This window comes from Urocampus carinirostris, chromosome 2 (assembly GCF_059441175.1).
Source record: "Urocampus carinirostris isolate Australia breed hairy pipefish chromosome 2, RoL_Ucar_1.0, whole genome shotgun sequence".
Taxonomy (NCBI): Eukaryota; Metazoa; Chordata; class Actinopteri; order Syngnathiformes; family Syngnathidae; genus Urocampus; species Urocampus carinirostris.
In genome coordinates this window covers 14,637,763-14,645,921 of record NC_142350.1, presented here as the reverse complement: position 1 = coordinate 14,645,921, position 8,159 = coordinate 14,637,763, and the positions used below count along the sequence as shown (strand labels likewise).

General features: G+C 40.4%; 3 long non-coding RNA genes across 4 annotated transcripts; 2 read left to right on the top strand and 1 right to left on the bottom strand.

Moving 5' to 3' along the window:
* The first annotated feature begins 551 nt into the window (after nucleotides 1-551).
* LOC148371124 (uncharacterized) lies at nucleotides 552-1,997 on the top strand. The gene is made up of 2 exons (XR_015849621.1): nucleotides 552-773; nucleotides 1,530-1,997. It is a non-coding gene; the product is annotated as an uncharacterized LOC148371124 (long non-coding RNA).
* Nucleotides 1,998-2,080: 83 nt separating this feature from the next.
* Nucleotides 2,081-3,168, bottom strand: LOC148371123 (uncharacterized). Of its 2 annotated transcripts, XR_015849620.1 has the most exons (3): nucleotides 3,118-3,168; nucleotides 2,874-3,040; nucleotides 2,081-2,456 (listed from the first exon to the last, which is right to left on the bottom strand). It is a non-coding gene; the product is annotated as an uncharacterized LOC148371123 (long non-coding RNA). The 2 variants fall into 2 exon arrangements; XR_015849619.1 differs by lacking the exon at nucleotides 3,118-3,168 and having other exon boundaries at nucleotides 2,874-3,108.
* A 1,828-nt stretch (nucleotides 3,169-4,996) lies between these two features.
* Nucleotides 4,997-7,351, top strand: LOC148371122 (uncharacterized). Its single transcript, XR_015849618.1, has 4 exons — nucleotides 4,997-5,103; nucleotides 5,346-5,462; nucleotides 6,706-6,819; nucleotides 6,893-7,351. It is a non-coding gene; the product is annotated as an uncharacterized LOC148371122 (long non-coding RNA).
* The last annotated feature ends 808 nt before the right edge of the window (nucleotides 7,352-8,159 follow it).

Below are 8,159 nucleotides of genomic sequence, written 5' to 3'. Positions count from 1 at the left end.
AAGCTAGCTTTGTCTTTTTCGCTAATAGCTAGCGTTGTCCTCATCCACGCTGAAAAAAAAGCTTTTCTTGTCTTCTTCTACGACGAGGACTAACTGGGTCTCAAATGCTAGCTTTGTCCTCTAAACCTAAATTTGTGTCGTTTTCCTTTGCGTTCAAAAGCAGCGTGGTCTACTATGACAAGAGCTACTTTACTATCAAAAGCTCGCCTCTTCTTCTAGACCTACAATGAATTAGCATTTTCTTCCTCTGTGCTGGAACATAGGGTCAAATGGGACCAAATGTAGCTTTTTCTGCAAAGCTAGCATAATTTAACAAACATGAATCAGCATCTTCAACCGCCAATGCAAGCTAGTGTTGTTTTCTTCTGTCCTAAAAAAGAATCCTAGCATTTTATTCATCTTCATCTAGTGCAAGCTTCGTCTTAAACACTAGTATCGTCTAAATTAGCGTCTTTTTCTTGTGCGCCAAAAAACAGCATTGTAATTTCTCCAGGTTAGTTTTGTCTTTTCCAGGACGAGCTTTGTTCCAATGCTCTTTTCCATTCTTCGCACTTCCACTCGCTATGTGCCCTAGTCACTCGGTTTGCGCGTTCACGTGAAAATGGGGTGTGTCCCGATACTCTCAAGACCGAGGCAGAAGTGCCCTCAAACCATGTCGTAACCACTTCAAGACCGAGGGGGCTCTCGACCTCACTTGGCGGCGAAGTGACTACCCAGAAGGCTTTGCGAATTCTCAATATCAACAAACATGCCCGAAAAGGAACCGCACAAATGTAAGTAGTTTTCCACAACCAAGCATGTATTTGCAACAAAATGTATTGAGATATCTTAGTTAGACGTAAATGCAATAGAAAATCGTATTTTCGCGTTAAAACACGAACATTGCAAAATCGCTACTTTACGAAGTGCACTAATCTACCAAGGGAGCTGGCAAAAAAAAATCTTCACGCTACAAACTGTAAAGTAGGATAACTGCAGAAAATCACGGTTCAGCCCATCCCTGTTTTTATCTTAAACGAGTCGTGCTTTTACATTTACATGGCCAGTCGCTAAAGGAGCATAGTCAGAATACCGTTCTGGACATAGCGCTTGTTTACTGCACACAATTTCGGGTGTCGTGTTTTATTTACAATATGATTCTTTCATGTGAGATCAGAATGCATTAGTTTTCATCATGCATTATGAGTAATGTCTCCGAATTTCTCGTGGAAATACAGTTGAAACAAACTACTATCACATAATCCACTGCCTTCTCTGTAAACACATATTAAGTAAACTAATTACCTTCTCAAAATGTTGTCCAAATGTGGAGACAACTCTAAAGCATATGTGATGCTGGCCAATAGAAGGTTCATACAGCCATAAGAATAACATGTCATTTTTTTGTATCTATTCACTATCAAATAATTATCCAGAACACATCCTATAATTTCCTGTCTCATATCAACTTGTTGAGCATCCTATACACAGTTGTTTTTGTACAATACATCAGCATTAAGTAATTCTTGTTTTTTCCACCCAACTTAAAGGCCACTGTAGAACGTCCCGTGGAAGAGCTGGTCACCATCACAGCTACCACGCCATCCACACCACCGGGCACGTCGTTGGCACCTTCTAATCGGGCGCCAAACCCCAAATCACCCAGAAAAAAAAGGAAGCACGATACACTCCTTGACTTTTTGAAAGCGGAGTCTGCCGGAGCGAGGAAAAGGCTCGAAGAAACTGTGGCCAAAACTGAGCGGTTCCCGTCCTTTTTGGGAAGCTCGTTGACAAATTTCCAGAACAGTGACATCTCTGCAATGTTTCCCTTTGTTTTATAAAAGGATTTTTTTTTTATTATTATTAAGAACTCAATGAAGTTCCAGTTTGTGTTTCCAGCTTTATGGAAGTATTGGTATATTTTTGTTAAAATTTGTGACACATTATTTATTTACTATTATGTATTTTGGCCCAATGTGAGTTTGTTTTTCTGAAAGTAAACTATTATTTAAGCTGGAGTGATTTGTAGTTGTTTTCTGTCCAACAGTCACATAGTTCACACACAGTATCTCACATCATTATGAAATAAACCACCAAGGTGTTACTCAAAATGAAGATGTTTATTGAATAGTAATGCAGAAAAGCACATAATGCAAATGTGGGTCTGACTTCCAGAGCCTAAAATATGGCTTTTGGGCAATTTATTCCATATTAACTGTGGACAATTCTTTGTACGGTGGACCTGGGAACCCTGAAGACCCGTGACACCACACGGTAGGACAGAGCGTGGACCAGCCAGTACACGTAGATCAAGACCTCCAGCCATGGCCCTGTTCCCTCTTTAGCAGCTCCTGCAGGGCCCACATAACCTTCTTGCTCAACCTTAAGTCCTGAATGAGTTCTGACTCCACATCCAACCATAAGCACAGGATGGGAACATTCCTGTCCAACCTGTCCACGCTTATGGGACAGCCACTCTGGAACACAATAGATAACAAATCAATTTAGACATAAATGTGGGCATAGAAAAGAAAAAGACCGCTTTAACTGTGATGTAAGCATCATGAAAAAATGTTGAAATTACCTTTTTATATTCAATGACAACTCTTTTGAATTAAATTCCTTATGAACTAAGGTTTTTGGGTCGTACAGGGAAGTTTGGTGACGATATTATGCCAGCTAAAGGGTCAGGTGGACTGTTCTTGTGTTTGTTTACGTTTCGTCATGTCACAGATTCAAGACCCCTACAATATGTCATAAAATGGCATTAAGATACTAATAAGTAGATTGCCATTTATGTCTACACAAACTAGGGTATTATGTGAACGTGCATTGTATGTTAACTCTTACTGTATATGACCGAACGGGTCATTTTTTTTAATGAGTGTACGTACCTTGTAAAGATGAATCAGCACTACATAGCGCCAAAGCTGTCTTCAGTATAGCACATTTCTCCTCCGTTGATTGGAGACACGGAAAAGATGAAGAGCTTTCAGGCAATCGGTAATAACACAGCAGTAGCGGGCATTTTTAACGTTGCACGAACTCTCCAACTGACACACTACAGGTTGAGACTCGAGTTGTTTACATGTGACGTAGACCAATACGTCACTGAGGTCTACAGCCAATTAATATTACCGCCATCTCCTGGACAGGGGTGGAACCTTGCAAGTCTTGTCCAAACCATCTCCACTTTGCACTCCGCCGGCGGAGGGCACTCCTCTATCGAGGGACCTCACTGGAGGGTCCTCAGGGCCGAGTGAGAGAAATGGGATTGGGCCTTATATTTAATTTTCTTTTTCAACCTCCACTTCAACTCCAACTTATTTGTCAAATATGCTATATGCACAACATACAGCAAAAATGAAATTACTTCCTCCTCTTCGTGCGCAAACACGCAATAAATGAGACACAATACAAATAAAAATAGCAGCATGGTAAAAAAAGGGAAAAAAGTATGCCTATAAAAATATAAAAGTATGCATATATAATGTATAGGGTTTTGCATAAAAAATGTGCAATGTATAGTCGGATTTTGAAATAGAGCAGTTTTGCATTGACTTGGCAGAACGGGCGCGAGGGGGTAGGGCAGGGAGAGGGATCAGAGTCCTGACAGCTGGAAGAACGTGTCCTTGATTCTGCTGGTCCTGTCTCTGAGACTTTGCAGTCTATTCCCTGCAGCAGGTTGAAGAGGCTGTGAGAATGGTGGGTAAGGTCACCTGCAATTCTTGTGGTGTTGCAGGTGGGGTGATATATTTGTTTATGTCGAGGAGGGGCATGAGGCTGACGACCTTTTCCACTGTTCTCACTAAGCGCTGCCAGGTCGCCATACCACACGGCGTGCCTAAAACCAGCATCATTATTTCTGCTTTGCAAGCTAGCATTGTCTTCTATCCGTTAAAAGCTAGTATTGTGTTTAGGATAGATGGACATATATCAAACCGTCTGTTTATCCCGCAAGACATTTGAGCAGACAATTTAAGAGTTTTCAGAGTCATGTGTTTTTTATCCTCTGAGACACAAATCATATTGGTGCTGTTCTAAGGAGAAGAGTTGAGGTGTCTCAATGGACAGTTATGCCATCTATCTTATACTAAACGCTGACATTCTTTTTCTACAAACATGCCGTTATTTTGGGGAAGACCGGAAAGGATGAATGGCATTAAAGACTTTATGAGGCGACTAAAATAGTTCACATAAAAACAAAAGTTAAATACAACGGGGGTGAAAATGAACTGTTCAAAATGAAGCAAAATACCGAAATCCCTGAAAGGTTTCCTCATTCAATGCCCTCTTCATGCCCACTTTCCATCACCAGGGAGTCTTGGAGAGTCCCTGAGTTTCTCAGCCACATCCCGGGTGCCAGCTGCTGCGAGGTGTAATTCTCTCAAGGCCAAACAGAGCCGACTGGCTGCCCGCCAAGTAAAATATGAGGAAGAAAGGTCATCGGTTTGTGGTCCTCGGGCCTAAATGTCAGTAATCAGAGCGAGGGAGGGGCAGTACAGCACCATCACATGGGTGGCGGTACAGAGAGGAGAGGAGAGGAGATCATCTTGCTGCTATAATGTGCTCATTTTGCACTGGTTTCCTTTAGCCTTAGACAATACAGTGCCATCTTTGGTGAAATATTACACAATCTAACTTTAAGAGATGACATCACTTCTGCCCAGATGACATGCACACTATTTTTTTGACTGGTTTAAGTTTTCAGCAACAACTCCTTAACCTGCGTAAACAATCTAAAAACATAATTTTATGTTTGTGGAAAATAATATGTCAGTATGCTCTCCACTGTGGCTTTGTAAAAGGACACCAACTGAACTGGCTGCAAGTGAGTAGGTTTACAATGATAATTATACTATAAATATATTCTGTCATCATCCAAAAACTGCTTGAAGTCATTCCTGCTCGTCTCCTCCCTTCCCCTAAGCACAAGATAACTTGAAAGCGAACTCATATCAAGGACAGTCTGAAATGTCAACGATAACATTGTTTCTTTACTTTCTACGAAAAAAAAAGATCAGAAGGGCTTGATTTACATACTAGTTATTTATGTCTTTGGTATGTTTTAAAGTAGACTTGGACTTAAATCAGTCACTTAAACAGCAGGGAAGAAAGGGGCTAGTAAGTATTACATATTACGTCACCTTCAAAACTGTGTGTGTGTGTGTGTGTGTGTGTGTGTGTGTGTGTGTGTGTGTGTGCATGTAAGCATTTATTTGTCCAAGTATGGTTGATGATGTGTGGTTCTTCCACTCTCTATGCGTCATTCGGCGCTATGTCATCATTCAGGCGAAAGCGGCTCGCTGTAGTAGACTTAAAAAGATACATGTGGTTCCCTACAGTCCTTCTTTTTGTCCGCACAGACACAAACAAAGCTGCTCAAGGAGACTTTGGACCACGCCGGGTTTTTTGTTCCCGGTTATTCTGGTCTTTGTCTGGTGAGGCCGAATCACATGAGAAAGAGGATGATGAACGCTTGGGTGAGAGGTTTTCTTTCGCAATTTGGCAGCATGCAAATCCTATCAAGCGAGCGTGTTGCTCATTTAACGAAGTTATGGTGGGGAAGTTCTTAACATATTTTGGATATTCTGCAGTGGTGACCGCTCCCACAGCGGCGCAGTGCTCATTCTCACACTATGTCCTTGTCTGCTAAAATGTATCAATGGGAGCAGACATACTCCATTGTTAGATTAGGCCTCTCAGATATGAGATAGAAGGCTTGAGCTGACTCGCTAGGTTGCTGTGACCTTCCTTGCTTTGGTGTATTCTTATCTAAAACCCCTCTTGCACACATTATCAAGTTTGAACCAATTACGACCATTAAGTCTCACATAGGGGGATGGAAGAGGCCGTGTGGTGAGTGGGCGTAGTTGAGCAGTGCGGTGAGAGTCGTGAGACACGGACAAATAGTAATAAGCAGTTAACTATTCTACAGAGCTTAATCCTTTCCAAAAAAGCTGACAAAGTCCCATCGTCATTATCTGGTCGCCCAAGGGAACGTAATCGTCATGTCGACCAAAATCGCGTGATCACGTCACCTAAAACAGGGCGCTGAAAAGTTCTTGAAAAGTTCATGCATAGTGCATGCATCAGTTCAGTGTTCTTGCAGTAAAATGTTATTTTGCAGGTGAAAGTGTTCATGTGTTTATTAAAGCATTATTTAGATATTATGTATTAGTATCACAAATGCAAAAAAAAAAAAATCACTGAAATGCATCCTTCTACAAAAAGCTGTTTTTCACTGAAGTTTTCTGGGAAACGAGTATTTTCAAGAACTTTAACAATGTAATTTTTTACTGAGCAATGGAAAAGGCAAGAAACATACTTTGTTTCTACGGAAAAATGAGGGTTAAAGCTTTCTTTTGATATTTCGTATGCCTCTATAGCTGCATAAGTTTTTGTGGTCCTGAAAAAATGAGTCAAAATTGCAAAAAAAAATGGCTGGCACTTGCTCTTCCCATTTGAAAGAACCGTCTGGCATTGAATGAATTAAATTCCTACACAATTTGATACTGTACGTCATTCTGTAGTCGGTGTGACTCTCCTTACTAAATATTGCTCTCTAGTGGTCAGATTTGTCAATGCAAGTAGATTATGTACTTAAATTTGACCTAAATGACCTGATGATCTCACCGTTTTTGGTTTATATTGATAAAAATAAAAATTATAGTCATGTCTTAATCAAAGCTGACACATATCTTTAGTTGTCCTTTTGATCCTCAGCAGGACAGCAAACGTTGAAGCTTCTTGCACAGGATGGAGGCACAGATCCAATTTCACTGAGACGGGAGGAAATTTAGAGGCCACTGACTCGGCACTGGGACTTTCTTATAATGTGTATGTGTGAGGGTCATAGTGATTCCTGCTGTGATGTGTTTAATACTTTATAAGAACTCTGTTTACTCTGCAGAGCGGCTTGCCAACACAGCAGATGTGACTCAAAAGCTGAGCGCTACAACTCAGGAAATAAAGGAAATGGATCCCGAACGCTATGTGGGATATTTTAACCGTGACACCACAAAGTGTGTGAACGTCCATTTTTGTTTTGTGCAATTCAGCTATTTGGTGCCCAAGGAAGTCATGTTGAAGTAACAAAATGTGCTTTTTGTACAGAAGAAAATGCTAAAAACTCCAACTTGGGGGGAGAGGCTAGAAAGCGACCACTTGTGCATGTGTCCATACCATCATTTTATATGATTGATAGACGAAGCGCCCAACTTTATTTTGGGAACGGGCCTTTGACTTAAACCTTTCATCCCATTTTTTTTTATTTCCGGGTGATTTGTTCATTTTGTGATGTGATTGATTTGTTAATTTTGTTATGTGACTGATGTTTCTTGCAACACAATTGAAAAGATGAAATAACCAGAAAAAAAAAAATACAAAATCTTGCCCCTTATAATTACTGGTGGTTGTGCTTTTTCCTCCGTCACACCTGTTTTTTTTGTTTCCTTTTTCTGATTTGGCCATGTTGTTAGTTGCTTTAAGACCGCTTGTTTGTTTGTTCCCTAGCTCCCGGGTATCATAATTAAGCATCTTTTTTTACCCAGCACGCTTTCCTTGGTTCATGCTTGCCCTTATGGGTCCACGCCCAAATCGTAACAAAACATCACAAAACTATATTTTATTATTTTGGGATTTTTCTTTTTTGTTCCTGCTTAATGTTATTGCACTTCTTATCATTGCACTATTATTACGATGCATTCTTCTTTTTCACTCTCAAAAATGGAACCATCACTATTTCTATCTATCTATCTACCTTGGTCATATCCCTCAAGAGGGGTGACCGACAAGACACACACATACAATAGCAAAGAAAATAAAAGGGAAATACATAGCAAAAAAAATATATATATATAACACACACACAAAAATTTTTGGACCATGACCAACCCAATTGCCCAAACAAGTTAGGCACCTCGGCACCCAAGTTGGTCATGCTTTCGTCCCTCCAGATGAAATGGGACACCAGAAAGCGGCCATGTCACTCGGGTCAGGGTGACACAACACACATTGGAAGCATTACATTCAAAATGAAACCAGTCAAAAATTCTCACGTGTATTATTTACTTATGTAAAAAAACTAATACATTAAATTAAACTGAAAAAATTTCAATAATAAGCAAAAATACATGAACTTCCACCGGGGCGATTTTAGATTCAAAGCTTTGCGGGTG